This window comes from Lygodium microphyllum, chromosome 21, assembly GCF_053477565.2.
Source record: "Lygodium microphyllum isolate KBCC chromosome 21, Lygodium_microphyllum_v1.1.10, whole genome shotgun sequence".
In the NCBI taxonomy this organism is placed as follows: domain Eukaryota; kingdom Viridiplantae; phylum Streptophyta; class Polypodiopsida; order Schizaeales; family Lygodiaceae; genus Lygodium; species Lygodium microphyllum.
Window position 1 is genome coordinate 109,981,290 of NC_141155.1, and position 16,037 is coordinate 109,997,326.

The 16,037-nt window shown below is 40.5% G+C and overlaps 1 long non-coding RNA gene across 2 annotated transcripts; it reads left to right on the plus strand.

Moving 5' to 3' along the window:
* Positions 1-5,800: 5,800 nt before the first annotated feature.
* Positions 5,801-13,205, plus strand: LOC148018419 (uncharacterized). Of its 2 annotated transcripts, XR_015687721.1 has the most exons (3): positions 5,801-7,438; positions 9,436-9,573; positions 9,649-13,205. It is a non-coding gene; the product is annotated as an uncharacterized LOC148018419 (long non-coding RNA). The 2 variants fall into 2 exon arrangements; XR_015687722.1 differs by having other exon boundaries at positions 5,801-9,215; positions 9,436-13,205.
* Positions 13,206-16,037: the final 2,832 nt, after the last annotated feature.

The window sequence follows — 16,037 nt, forward strand, 5'->3', positions numbered from 1 at the left end:
GCCAAACTTAAGCTTACAGGCAAAGTGATACTTTGGTGGAACCAGTGGTGCATAGACCAAGTGATCTCGGAGGGGACAGTCACTTGGGATAAGCTTAAGGAAGTTGTGCAAGGGAGGTATCTACCACCTGCCTACTGCACACAAAAGATGTATGAATTCTATGGCTTGAAGCAACTAGGATTATCCCTTAAAGCATATTATTCAAAGTTTGTTTCACTCCTAAAGTAAGCACCCCCAATGGATATGACACAACAGGTGTCAAATTTCTATGTTGGGTTGAATCCACCCATATAATATGAATGCACTACTTGAAACATCAAGAGTACCGCAGCGGATGCATGGTGGATCTTAACCCACAGGTCATAAAACCCCATTAGTACTTATCTTCCCCGGCTTCTCGAGATAAGGACATCTCGGTTCCTCTAAGGGGGAGAGGATGTAATATCCCCCCCCCCCCCCGGTGTTTCCCCCTCGTGCCTTCCCCCATAAGAACCCCCCCTAAAAGGTTTTTTCTTAATTTAAGGCTTTTTTTTAAACTCTTCCTCTCTCTCCCTCTGCCGTGTGTATGGTGGAGAGAGAGAGAGAGAGAGAGAGGGAGAGAGTAGAAATAAGGGGGGGCATGCAGCCCCCCAGGTGGGGGGGTGGAGCCGTTAGACAGCTGTCTCCCCCCCCCCATACCACCTCCTCCCTCTATAAAGCCCCCCCGGCTACGACTGCAATAGGCAGCGGCCCCCTCCATCGACGGACAGCGGCAACCCCCCTCATCCTGGGAACACAACGCGCCCCCTCCTGGCCATGATGTCAGCACCCCCTGCGTGATCAAAGAGAGAGAGTGTGTGAGAGAGGAGAAGGAGGAGAAGAAGAAGAGGGAGAGGGAGAGAGAGGAGAAGAAGAAGAAAAAGAAGAAGGAGAGAGAGGAGAGGAGAAGAAGAAGGAGAAGAAGAGGGAGAGAGAGAAGGAGATTAAGAAGAAGGAGAAGAAGAGGGAGAGGGAGAGAGAGGAGAAGAAGGAGGATAAGAGGGAGAGAGGGAAGGAGAAGGAGAAGGAGAAGAAGAGGGAGAGAGATGAGAAGAAGAGGGAGAGAGAGGAGGAGAAGAAGAAGGAGAGGGAGAGGGAGAGAGAGGAGAAGAAGAAGGAGAAGAAGAGAAGAGAGAGAGAGAGAGGAGAAGAGGGAGAGAGGGAAGGAGAAGAAGGAGAGAGAGAAGAAGAAGAAGAAGAAGAAGAAGAAGAAGAAGAAGAAGAGGGAGAGAGAGGAGAAGAAGAAGAAGAAGTTGAGAAAGAAGAGAACTTGAAGAGAAATCAAAAGGCCAAACACGAAGACTCGTTCGCAGCCATCAAGAAATCAAGGACACTCAAGGTTACACGGACTCATGAGACCGGAAGTCCATGGATGGCTCGTGACACCTAGCAAGACGACATTGACCACCCCCTCCAAAATGGTGTCCTCTAACCCTCCGCTATTCTTATTGCTTATTGTTCATGGTTTTCTTCCATACTTAAAGTGCATGATTATGAAAAGTCAAGTGCATGAGTTGCATGAAATATTGTTGCACGACATATTGCAAATACGGGATGATTGCATGGGAGTCAAGTGGACAAATAGAATGGATTCTACATGCATTGACACACATGAAATGATAAGGTTTTCATGAATTTTTACATAAAATGATAGACCTTCGCATAGAGCAATGCTTAAATTAACCAATAAAAATCACAATTTGCATCTGCATAAAAATTAAACACACGAAATGTTAGTTTTCTTTCATAGGATCAATTGTACCGATGGATAGAAACCTAGACTTTCATATACGCAAGTCACATGAGATCTGGTGCATTAGGAATAAGTATTCGTTGCCAGGAATGAAGAGAGTTAAAGGTTGTTTAGGATGTACTAATATATTAAACGCACCATGTGCATGATGGGTAAGTTTGATTGGAGAATTTTGCATAGTACCGCACTAAGAGAGATGGAAGGGACGCATTCATCTAGACTGTATCCTGAAGGCCTAGGTGAAAAGTCTTGCGTTGCCAAGTATGTTAATTGAACTTGATTAGAGAGAAAAGAACTGGAAGAATAAAAGGCTCTTGGATGGGTTGCGAATAAGGCTTGTCCGTTGCCTTGGTTGACCAGTCAATGCTTTGAGTTAGGACTAAGTTACTACAAGGAAATGCCCAAGGGGAAGAGAGCTTCAAAAGAAGTTAAGAGGTCAAGTATAATTGCCTGCGAATTGTTTTATTGATCTTGCTGTAGACTATCGCAAATGGATACGTTCCTAGCTTAATAGAAGTTGGTGACCTAACTTTAAATGGATTGTTGACCCAAGTTATGCTTGGTTGTTTGAAAAGGGTATCTCCAAGTGAATATTGATTGGTTGTGTTGGTAAGAGGAGAGAATCTTACTAAGGATAGATGGATCATAAGCAAGGTAATTGCTTGATGTGGTTTTGGATGCTAATCCAAGTTGTTTGAGAATTGATGATTTCATGGCCGGGTCTGTGATGACTCATTGTCATGGGAACAAAAAGGATGTTTTCCTAATTAAAGGATGTTAGGCTGGTTGTTTCAGCTTGATTATTTCCGAAAGGATACTTAAGGGTTGGTTGTGGTTTTGGATGAATATCCAAGTGATTATATTTTCATGGCGAGAACTATAAGGATAAATTGCCATGGGAACAAAAGGGATGTTTTCCCCAGTAAATGTTATTAGGCTGGTTGCTTCAGCTGTGGATGATTTCCTAAAGGGATAATTAAGGAAGGATGGCGCTAGCTACCCCCGCGAACCGCCAAACCCTAACCAAGGGGGTTATGAATCCGCGCCGAGAATGTGGACTGAACCCGCCGCAAGAGGTCTCTCCGTGGAAATTACTTGGCGTAGGAGGACGCTTGGGTGCTAGGGGGCTCTGGCCATAAATCCCAATGCCTCCAGACCCTACACAAGTGTTCTACGTGACTCGAGATGGGATCTCGAGGCCTTGATACTAGTTACAAGGCAAAATCTTGGTAGGATAAACCTATTGCCAGGAGACAGAAAGATTTTCTTTCTATGGAGGCAAAAATGGACACTTAATTCTCCTGTATGGGCGAGAGACAAACATTAATCTGAAGATAAGTTAAGGAAGTGTTTAATCTTGCTATCTTGTCTTCGTGTTTGTGCCCTAAATTACGTAAAGGAACTTGTGAATAACAGGTTAATTAAGGAAGCTGCTTTCATGTGTCAAACATAATGTGGTAGGTAATTAGTTAACTAAAACAACCCTTGAGGGAAGCATGGTAGATGTGACCGTCGGGTCCATCCTACGGCAGGGTGGTCTCGGTTAGCAGAGAGCTTTCCTCAATGGAATTTATTTGATGCGAACGTTAGTTAGACAAGGACCTTAGAACTTGTAAGTTGAAACCCCGATTCATACCGTTTTAGGGGACTGGAATGGAACTATGCCCTATGGGCAAAGAGGTCGAGCGATGCCTCCCTCTTGTTTCCCATTCTCTTTGAACCAAGTGCGGTATGAGTCTGCTTGGGTCCAATTGTATCTACGCAAAGTGGAGCGGCTCTTGACCGACGCTAGAAGGCTGTTAGGAAGACTCGACTACTAGGAACCTGGACTTCAGGTCGATCCTAGTGGGAACGGCCGGATAAGTTCCGTTGCGAGGCAGACTCGAGAGACCCTAGTTGGCAAACCCCGTGTCATTCCTTGGGAGTGCCGGGCGGCGTCTTCTAGATTGATCTCTCAATGGGCTGCTAAGACGTGTCCCGCAATTTGAGGGGCGGGCACGTTACAATGTCTCTGGCAATTGGTTCAATAGCTTACATAAGGTCAGCATTGCTTTTTCTACACTATGTTTTCCAACTCTTTTTCCACCCAAATCCCCAAATAAGAGTTGAAGCATATTATCTTGAGCTATAATTGAGATTCGGTATTTGTCCCAAAGTGATTGAAGCTCAGTGGGTCTCTCTATAATTTGATGAGCTAATGATTGCATAGTACGGTTATTCTCACTATTAGATTCACTCTCATCATTTTCACTATGGCAGTTATAGTTACTCTCATTGTGTTCCTCTTGATAAAGGCCATTGTTGTTCTTATTAAGATTCTCGATAAAAGAGTCACATGGTGGGTTTTCATTTGTATTAATATTGTCACTGCTATCAGTAAGGCCATTGTTATTATTATCATTATCACTTTGTGTAATGAGATTATTATCACTACTATATGAACACGACTCATCATCGCTTAGAAGACCTAAGTTTCTAGCCAACCCATTATATGCAACTTAGAATTATTGATGTTTGAAATATGTGGAAGGGGCCACATAGAATCCACCACCACAATATGCGACACAATCGCACCACATCCTTTTTTTAAATTAACAGGAGATAACTCCACTTTGTTTGTTTGATCTTCAAAAACAATATTAACACCTTATTCAATATGAGGATACAAGTTACCAACAAAGTCATGATAATTGTGTCTAAAGTAGGTGCTTCTATTTACTAATTGCCATCCTTGAGGTGTGCGTGCACACTTCTAATTACAAGTACATTTGCATAAATGACCTATTAAAGATATGATTTACCCTTAATGCAAAGATTAAAGCTACTGTATTTATGAAATGTCAAGATAGTATAAATGAATGTATGTAATTTTGGGTCTAGAGATAACTTGCCTTGAAATATGCGATAGACAACCTCAATGTGATGGAAGACACGTAGAATGACCTCCAAACTTCCCTTTGTGGACACTGTTTATTAAAGCAAACAATCAAAACATTTGTAGAGCCTTTTGGCAAAAATCCTCTCTTTACTCCCCCTACTCTCTCTTCTCTCTTTAATGTCTCTCTCCTCTTTTCTCTCTATCCTCTCTCTTCACATCCTCTCCTCTCTCCCTTTCTCTCTATAGTCTCTTTTCTCTTTATTCCCCCTCCTCTCTTCTCTCTCCCCTCTATACTCCCTTTTTTTTCTCCTCTTTTACTATACTCTCTTTTCTACTCTTTTTCTACTCCGTTTTTTTTTTCTTATCAAATTGATCAACATTCATTTTTGAGCAAATTATTTAAAAAGTAAAAAGTCCTAGTATTTTATATTGAATAAATAAGTATTTAATTAATTCAATTAAACTAATTATTAATATTTATTTCACATCAAATTCATAATTCAAAAGCTATTAATGTACATAGTCAAGTAGGCTCAAAGAAAAAAAATGTCAACACAATGACACTGTAAGTACCTTGCCCTACATGCTGGACAAACAAGTGGGGAGAAGATCAGAGTTCTAATGTTCTTTCTAACAAAAACTCCAAAAGCCTTATAATGACAAAGGAGACATAGATCAAAAGCTATGTTGCATACTAAAGGTAGAAGTTTTGACCAACCACATCAACGAAAGCTCTTCTTGTTAACATGCATAAGCATAACGATGCTAGGACGAAAACATTGGAGAGATCAAACAAGAGAGTAGACAAGGTCCATGTGTTGCTACATATGGAATCTATCTTGATTCACTACAATGAATTTTCTATTGTTGGTGTTTTGTTTCTTTCATGGAATTCATCCTTGCACATGGTGAGTTTAACCCCTAGTTCAATGGAACTGTCCACACACATTGCTTCCTAGGTTATAACAAGAGGTTTGCTGGGAAATGCTTCTATCAAGTTCTTGGATCTCAAGAAGTGAGACTAGGTCATACCTTGCTCAATGGGGGTTAAAAGGCAACTTGGTTTATTGCTTAGGATATTACAATGAGTTCAAGATGGTCTCTTCATATGCAACAAAAACACGTGGCTTTCATTATCTCTTCACATGCACACTGTCAATGTGCTGCCAGTAGACTAGGACTGATGAGTGTCCTGCCAATTCATTGGGACAGCTAGTTGCAATTTGCAAGCATCATGCAAACGGCTTCTAGTTCGACTACAGCTCCGTTGAACGATGCCGTAGATCTGATATGCCACACAACACACATGCTACAAAGATCACACCTATGATAGCCTTGGTGCTCATGGAATGAGCTTTGGTCGAAGCAGAGCAGTCCTCCCTGATGCACAAGCGGCGACCCGCAGAGGCCATCAATCCCCAATGATGAGGTGACTGTGAGATTCTTGAAAATGCCTCCCTGCGGAATGGGCTCTATGAAGTCGTTGTAGGAGACATTGAGGTAAAGAAGAGTGAAAATATTCTGCAAAGATGCTATTGTGAGAAGGCCAATAAAGCAGTTGTGTGATAGATCAAGCTGAGCTAAGAAGTGTAAGTGGCCAAGTTGTGCAAGCAGAGCCCCAGAAAGGGAGTTGTGTGAGAGCTTGAGGTAGGTGAGGTAATGAACGTTCCCAAGAGAAGCAGGTATTATCGAACCACTCAAGTTATTGCCTGCAAGGTTGAGCTGAACCAAGGCAGCACAGTTGCCAATGGATGTTGGAATGGCACCATAAAAAGTATTATCAGACAGATTCGTGGATTCTAGAAGCATAAGGCTTCCCAATTCACTAGGTAAGGGACCGGTAAGATGATTATGGGACGCATACAAGGCCAGCTGCAGAGATGAAAGGGCAGCTATAGATGGAGGGAGCTTACGGATTAGCTCATTATGCTCTATAGAGAGGCTTCGTAGATGGGTAGAGTTGCCGATGTGTGTTGGTATATGCCTAGTGAGCTTGTTTTCCCAGCCTAAGGCTATTTAAGAACTCCATATTGCCAAAGCTAGACAGGATGGGACCTGAGAGGGCATTTCCAGTCAGACTCAGCTCAAGTGCAGTTGGCAATCTGGTCTGGATTCTGTCCAGAGAGCCAGTTGCCACCTGGATATAGTCCTTGAAGCCCTCTGAGCCTAGCAATTTCTGGCGGGATATATATTGTAAGAGAGTTGAATGAGAGATAGAGTGTCTACAGTATAATTGCATTACCAATGGGTGGTATGCTTCTTGATAAGTTGTTCAAAGCTAATTTCAGAAGGGCTATCCACTGGAACTGAAAGAAAGCAGGAAGTATGGGGCCTATGAGGTTGTTTTCAGCCAAGTCTAATAACTCAAAGGAAGTGCAGTTTCCAAGAGGTGCAGGAATGGTGCCGATGAGGTTATTATGATACAGAACCAGCTGCATTAGCTTGTTCAACTGGCCTATCTCTAGAGAAATGGCTCCATGAAGGTTGTTTTGGGATAGTTGAAGGCTATTCATTTCGTTGCAATTTGCCAAGGATGAGGGGATGGTGCCAATAAGCTGCTTATCATACAGAAGAAGAATGTTGATCAACGACTGTAGCTCCAACTGAACGATGCAGATGATTTGTAGGGAAGGGGCCTACAAGATTTTTGGGATGACGGGAAAGGACTATGAAGGAGGCATTCTGGTAGGAGTAGATCAACTTGGGCAAGAGGCACATCAGTAACTTATGGAGCCTGATGGTCTCCTCTTTCACATGCAGAAGCTTACGGCCTGTGTACTCAATTTGTGGTGAGTAACTACTAACTATACACAACATACTTGCAGGTGAGCATGGAAGCTAATCTCTCTAAACAATCTGTCTCCAAACAGTCTGTGTAATCTATCTTCCCAGGTTTGGGATTTTTCATTCTGATTTGATTGCATCAATATAGTTGAGAGATTCTATGATAGGAGGGGTTGCTCGTATGTTGCCAGAGCAAAAGGCTCTACATAAGGATTTGGGGGAAATTGAGGCAAGGCCTTCACTAGGGTTATTTCTCTATCAAGGGAAAGAAGGATCTGAAGAGAGGGAAGAAGAAAGAGGAAGGAGAAGAAAATCAAAACCTGGGAATTAATTGAACCAAAGTGCACATACATGCAATGGGCCATTTGTTCTCATGACAAAATCTCTTCCTGTGATAGATTACTGTGGAAAGCCTTGTGACTAGCAATGCATTCAAACTTGTGAGAGCTAGTCCATGTTTGACCCACTATTGTAGGTGCTCATCCAGTGCAAACACCTAGTGCACAAGTATCTTGTGCTACCACCACACCTCCTTTTGCTTACCCTTTGGAAGGTATGGCATTATATGGTCAAGTCAATGAAATTATGTGTGCTGGCCCTTTGGATGATCAGCTCATGCATTTGCTACTTGCATAATGCCCATGGCTGTCACATCATGGGCCTTTGCCATTAATGTATAAGGTACTGACCATCTTTTTGCAGTTGTTGCTACTCCTCATACCCGAAGGATGCCAAAGTGGTACTACTACACAATACAAGGATGCATGCAGGAAAAAGGAAGGGGTGGAGGACCACCATGACACTGATTTTCCATTCTGCCACTTCGCAAATCCATTAGACCTAGTAGCTCTTGATGCAGCAAGGCAAATAATAGCTATCTCTTTCCACGGTTTGTGCCATATCATGTCAATGGTTTATCCTAAGTTTGTTGATCATTGCAGGGTCCTGGGGGACTGGTGGTGATGATATGGTCAAGCCAATGAATCTAAATGCAGTGGCACTTTAGATTATGAGCTCATGCATTTGTTGCTCGTATAATGCACCCTTAGATGATCTTCCTGCTTGCTATTGCTACTGAATGGGTGTAGGACTGTCATTCTAATCCAATGCAGACATCCAGTGCAAACTTTGTCACTTTGTGAGGTAAGGAGATCTGTAAGCTTGCAGGTGCCCATCCAGTGCAGACATTCGATCAGTGCAAACATCCAGTGCATAGGTATCTTCTACTACTACAACACCTTCTTTTGCTTACCCTTTGGAAGGTATGGCATTATATGGTTAGACCAATGAAATTATATGGTCGTGCCAATGGCATTATATAGTCAGGTCAATGAAATTATATGTGCTGGCCCTTCGGATGATTAGCTCATGCATTTGCTACTTACATAATGCCCATGACTGTCATGTCATGGGCCTTTGCCATTAAAGTATAAGGTATTGACCATCTTTTTGCTGTTGTTGATGTTGCTGATGCCCGAAGGCTGTCAATGGTTTATCCTGAGTTTGCTTATCACTGCAGGGTCCCGGGGTACTGAGGTTCCTTCGTGGTGATGAATATGGTCATGCCAATGAAATTAAATGTGGTGGCACTTTAGATGATGAGCTCATGCATTTGCTGCTCGCATAATGCACCTTTAGATGATATTTCTGCTTGCTATTGCTTGTAGGACTGTCATTCCAATCTAGTGCAGACTTTGTCACTTTGCAGGGTAAGGAGATCTATAAGCTTGCAGGTGCCCATCCAGTGTAGACATTTGATTAGTGCAGATATCCAGCGCACAGGTATCTTCTACTACTACAGCACCTTCTTTTGCTTACCCTTTGGAAGGTATGGCATTATATGGTCAAACCAATGAAATTATACGTGTTGGCCCTTTGGATGATCATCTCATGCGTTTACTATTTGCATAATGCCCATGACTGTCATTTCATGGGCCTTTGCCATTAATGTATAAGGTACTGACCATCTTTTTGTTGTTGTTGCTGCTGCTAATACCCGAAGGATGTCAAAGCGGTACTATTGCACAGTACAAGGAGGCATTCAGGAAAAAGGAAGGGATGGAGGACCATCATGACACTGATTTTCTATTCTACCACTTTGCAGATCCATCAAACCTGGTAGCTCTCTTGATGCAGCAAGGCAAGTAATAGCTGTCTTCCATGGTTAGTGCCATGTCATGTCAATGGTTTATCCTGAGTTTTCTAATCATTACAGGGTATTGGGGGACTGTGGTTCCCTAGTGGTGATGAATATGGTCAGGCCAATGAAATTAAGTGGTGGCACTTTAGATGATCAGCTCATGCATTTGCTGCTTGCATAATGCGCCTTTAGATGATCTTTCTACTTGCTATTGCTATTGAATTGGTGTAGGACAACACCTTCAATAGCAACAATGGTAGTGCAAAGTGGTACAGGGATCCAGCAAGGCCTGCATTATGGCAGCTCCAGCTACATTATCTCACCATCATTCGAGCACCTACCATGCCTGTGGTATTTTGCAGCTCTATGGCATGAGCACAACATCAAACAGGGAAACATCAATTACAGGAAATTTCCTTGTGAGAAGGGCTGGAGACATGTTGGGGATTGTCCTAGCTTGCATGCATGCATGATTCCAAGAAGAGTTCTTGGTCTACTCGGGTTCTAGAAATTAAACTTAGAGTCTCTTGCATTTTCCAAAAAGAGTGCGCAGATTCTTTTTGGTGGTTTCCTAGTTTTCATATGCTAACTTCATCTATTTATGCTATGTAGAGGCTTGGCTTTATAACAGAATTTCTCTCCCATGTAGCCATTCTTGGTTTCATGACTGGTATAGCTATCTCTATTGGCCTTGAATAGCTTTAAAAGCCTACTCAGGATCTCTATTGCATCTTTCACTCGGATCACAGATTTTGTTTCTATTTTACAGATATGTAACAGATGATACAAGCTTAAGGACATCAATAGCTTGATTAGCTCCATCTTACGACCTATGAATAGTTACCCTAACTTCAGCTTAAAATAACCATCCCCCATCAAGTAGGAGACTAAGCGGTCCCTAGCTACCAGGATAGTTCATATCAAGGCCCCTAAAGTGGTCAAGATTCATGTGGCCAACTTTAGATCATTAGTGCAAAAGCTTCCTGGGCAAAGTCCTTCCTCAAGACTCAGCTGTTGTAATAGAAAGAAGAGGAGTATCATCAATGTACAGGAGAGCAATAAGCTATTGCAACCAGAGAAAGAGAAAGTTAATGTTGTCTCTGTAGGAGAACAACCACCTAGAATGGGCATTGTTGCTCTGATACAGTTGATCAAGCTTTCATAGATTCATGGTTTGGTGCTATGGCCAACAAATCAGAGACCTATAGCAATAGTTTATTATAGACATTGCCAAGCAAGGGTGTGGTTCATTCTACACCCTATAAGCCAGCTAATGACCATAGTGCATTGAAAAGATTATCCTTATAATATATTGATTACACAGCCATACTATGTTAAAAAAACATATTAAAAAGAAGCTTATAATACATTGCAAAATTGTACTTGGGCTAGAGTAGTAATGGTGACCGATATTGAAATCTATGATGTCTCCATTTCACGCCTTATCATGTTGGGGGGGAAAATCTTTAAATGCACCAATGAGATGAGAGTCCATCAGATTAGAAATATTAACACTTCTAAGGATGAACTATGATTATTATATTATAGGAGATGATTATAGGTGCTATTCAGCTTATTAGATAATCCTTCAATGAAGAGATGTACTTTCGAGTACCTACCTTGGAGATTGCAGAATATTACTAAGCTGCGATGATGTGGTACAATAGTGCAAAACTCCACAAAGCTCAACTAGCTGAGTACTGTTGCTTCTTTGACTCAAGTGTTCTTTCTTTCTCTAGCATGAAAGTTTGTGCACCTTTGCTCAGTCCACAGAGTATGGCTTGCTATGTTGTAGAATGGAAAAAGGGGAAAAGAAGAGAAGTCGTAGTTTAGAGAAGGCAAGAGTTCCAAAACATAATAGAGGGAAAATATATTAAGGTTAGTGTTTCAACGATAGGATGAGAACTTTTTTTTTTAGTTTATCAATATTTATTTCTCTATTTATTTTCTAAAGAATTCTAGAAAAATATAAGCCACATTATCATATTGATAGCATCACCAATTTGTTATAAAATCTTACCCCTCCCCCCCCCCTTCGATGACTCAACTCTTGGTGATTTTTGTTGTGTGCACCACATCAATTATCTCTAAGAGTAGAGTGAGTAAACTTTGTCAATCATCATCATTCCAAACGCAAGTCTTATTAGAAATTTTCGGTGCCTCATCAAAATTGGAAGACTTAAAGAGATCTTGATAACATTCAAGATTCTTTAAATAAAAATTGTTTGGTCTCATCAGTGATAATATTAGCTACCAAGACTCACATGGAATTGTTTGCGTATCTAATAGAGTCTACATCTCTAATATACATGTTTCCAGCATTTAGTGTCCAATTGGATCTCATATATCCTTTAATATTCCTATCTACCCAATGCTTCAAATTAATAACAAGGAGTCATCCGAGCCTCGTCCTATTAGATTAGTTTGGGATGCCTTATTAGAAGTGCTCACATGATCCCATCAATGATGATTGAGCAGGGCATAGGATAGATAAGAGCAAGCATTAAGGCGTGTCTCTAACTCACTAGCATGTGTTGCCCAACCCAAACTCGTGCAAACTCTCTAGATAAATGCATGCCTTGGCATATGTTGTTGACATTGGCACCTTTGAATTTCAATAAGTAACCCAATGACTCGTTGTTGGTATATTATTATAGACAAGGGCTCTTAAAAATAATCATAATTCCCAAAAAGATCTTTGTAATATAGACTATATCTTTGTAATAGTCTACATCTTTGACTCAATAAACAAAATTTTGTTGATATTGATTATTCAACCTTAAGAGATAATTAGGTTTGTCTCTACTAGTCATGGGATGCTTTCATGGTTTTGCTTTGGAGATCTTTAAAAAAAAAAACTCTAATTGGAGAAGAATATGAAAGGTCAAGTAGAGTCAACCTTTTATTTTGATTTGTAAATCCACTTACTTTTTGTTTATAAGTTTTGAATTTTGTTAGAGGACATAGTTTCGTGTGCACGTGGGAGCTATACATGTGTATGTGTGGAATTAAAGTCATATGGTCTTACTTAGCAATGTGCATGAGGGAGAGAAAGAGTGAGAGTGAGAGTGAGAGAGATGCATGATTGCCTTAGAGGCAATTATGCCTCTTTCTATACAAATATTCTTTTTGAATTGTGCAAGCAGACTCCTCGATAGATACAAATTGTGTTTGGGGTTTGACTCCCCTTGAGTTTATCTTTACTTTTTCTTTTGTAGGTTTCATATGTGTAACCACTAATGTATAGTTATAGATGAACTCTTGTGACTTTTGAAGATGATATCATTAATATTCCTCATGATCATCTTTAGTGAAAATTGACCAAACTTGGTGATTTTTTCCCACCAAATAGTAACACTTTTCGTGCACATACTTGATCAATTTGCATTATATCCTTTAATATTCCTACTACCCAAATGCTTCAAATCAATAACGAGGAGTCATGCAAGCATCATCCTATTAGATTTGTTTGGGATGCCTTATGAGAAATAATCACATGATCCCATCAATGATGATTGAGTACTTTCCCTTCTATCAAAAGGTTTTACAACAAGGACAATATTGAACTCTTCATTCTCTGTCTATTGTAACAATGATCTATCTATTGTGGTAGTAGAGCTACAAATTTTTTGGCTTCATCAATTGAATACACTTAGCCTCTCATTGGTAATATATGACTAATATGTTATTCAAATCCTTCCTCAACACCTCCTTATCCTAGTACAAATGATCATTTCTATCACCATATCCTCTCTCTCTCTCTCTCTCTCTCTCTCTCTCTCTCTCTCTCTCACACACACAAAAACAATGGCCGTGGTTGATACTTGAAATTCTTGCCTCAGCATTACCTACTCATTAAGATGTAAGGACATGCAATTTGGAGGAGTAAAGTACTCTCTCTCTCTCTCTCTCTCTCTCTCTCTCTCTCTCTCTCTCTCTCTCTCTCTCTCTCTCTCTCTCTCACATATACGCACCAATAGTGCAAGACATGGAAGGCAATTTGTCCTAACTAAGACCAAAGGTCATGGTATTGGATTTGCAATACCTTTAAATTTCAACAAGTAACCCAATGACTCATTGTTGGTATATTATTATAGACAAGGGCTCTTAAAAAATAATCCTAATTGTTATCCCAAAAAGATCTTTGTAATATAGACTATATCTTTGTAATAGTCTACATCTTTCGCTCAACAAACAAAATTTTGTTGATGTTGATTATTCAACCTTAAGAGATAATTAGGTCTCTACTAGTCATGAGATGCTTTCATGGTTTTGCTTTGGAGATCTTTAAAAAAATAAAACACAAATTGGATAAGAAATATGAAAGGTCATTAGATGATGTAAAAGTAGAGTCAACCTTTTACTTTGATTTGTAAATCCACTTACTTTTTGTTTATAAGTTTTGAATTTTGTTAGAGGACATAGTTTCGTGTGCATGTGGGAGCTATACATGTGTATATATGGAATTAAAGTCATATGGTCTTACTTAGAAATGTGCATGAGGGAGAGAGAGAGTGAGAGTGAGGCATGATTGCCTAGCAATCATGCCTCTCTCTATACAAATATTCTTTTTGAATTGTGCAGATAGACTCCTTGGTAGACACAAATTGTGTTTGGGGTTCAACTCCCCTTGAGTTTATCTTTACTTTTTCTTTTTTAGGTTTAATATGTGTAACCACTAATGTATAGTTACAGAGATGAACTCTTGTGACTTTTGAAGACGATATCATTAATACATTTTCAAACTTAGTAATAAGAACTTAAAATCTTATGATCCTTTGCTAAACTTGATAATAAGGACTTCAAATTTTATGTGCCTTTTGAGCCCATGAATGTAGTTCAAGAAATATTAAGATCTACAACCTAAGCTTGGTATAAAAATTTTTAAACCACTTGAGCCTTTAAACCTAGCAACGTGAGTTTAGAGAACACAAAGATCCACAATCTAAACTTCATATCAAATGTTAAGGAAGCAATAGTTAATAAAACACTAGTACTTTTTTTATCAGATTATATATTAGAATGTTTTCCATGTCTAGCAGAGAATGTTAAGCTGTTTTATTTTCAAAAATATTAATTGCATACCAAAACACCTATACCATAAAATATTTGTAATTCATCAGGAAACATCTATCCAATAAAGCCATGCTATATGCATCACAATGACACATTCCTGAGATGTTGGCTACCAATATAATCAAATTATTATGCTCATGAGGGTATCTATTGCACAAAATAAAACCATGCGTATGAAAGGGAAGTGGAACCCAGAAGGAAGAAGCTTGGCGGTGAGAGCTATGGGGGATGGAGAGCAAGAGCCAAGACAGAGAGAGACTCAAAAGTGAGAACTCCAACAACCACAATGTGTGGCTGGGCCTTCCTTTATTCAAACTATCACTAAAAGAATAAAGAATAAGTGAATGCAATGGGCGCCCGCCACCTGTAGTGTGCAGTGGCGGGTATTGTCAGTCTAGTAATACACAAGCGGCTAGGCGGAGGCGCCTTTAGCACCAACAACCTCCCACTTAAAGGCAAATCTGCCCCAATGAGAGAAAAAAAAGAAAAGACAGTACAACATGCATACATGTACAACATGATGAGGAAAAAGACGTCATCTCATCCAATACCCATCAATCTCCTAAGGAAGGTAAAGCGCTCGATAGTGAGGCTCTTCATGAGCAAGTCTACAGGATTCTGCTCAATCAAAATCTTAACAAGGTCAATAGACCTGTACTCAACGACCTCGTGAATGAAGTGATACCTCACCTCAATATGTTTTGCCTTCACATGGAAGACTGGATTCTTGGCCAACTGAATGGCACTCATAGAATCTGAATGCAACATAGGCATAGCATCTATCATACCAAGGTCTGCAATCAAACAACCAAACTAGATAGCCTCCTTGCAAGCCTCTGTGGCTGCAATATACTCGGCCTCTATAGTAGAAAGGGCCGTACACTTCTACGCCCTGGACATCCAAGAGATAGCCCCTCCAGCATAAGTGAACACATAGCCAGAAGTGGACTTCCTACTATCTGCATCTCCTACATAATCAGAGTCAGTGTACCCCACGACTCCTGTATCCTGACTGCCATAACAAATACACATATCTATTGTGCCATTCAGGTACCTCATGATACTCTTCACGACATCCCAATGTTTCTTGCCAGGTGTAGTCGTTTAACGTGCCACAACCCCAACTGCAAAAACAATATCTCGATGGGTGGCTATCATGGCATACATAAGACTGTCCACCACGGCTGATACATAGGGAATCTTGGCCATCTCGGCCCTCTGGTCATCTGTCTACGGACAAGCGACCTATGAAACCTTCACATGAGAAGGTAACGGACAGCCAATAGGCTTAATATCCTGCATGTGAAAGCGCTCAAGGACTTTATGAATGTACTCCCTCTGTGACAAATAGAGTAGTCCCTAAGAGGTCTGTCCCAGATCTTTCATCT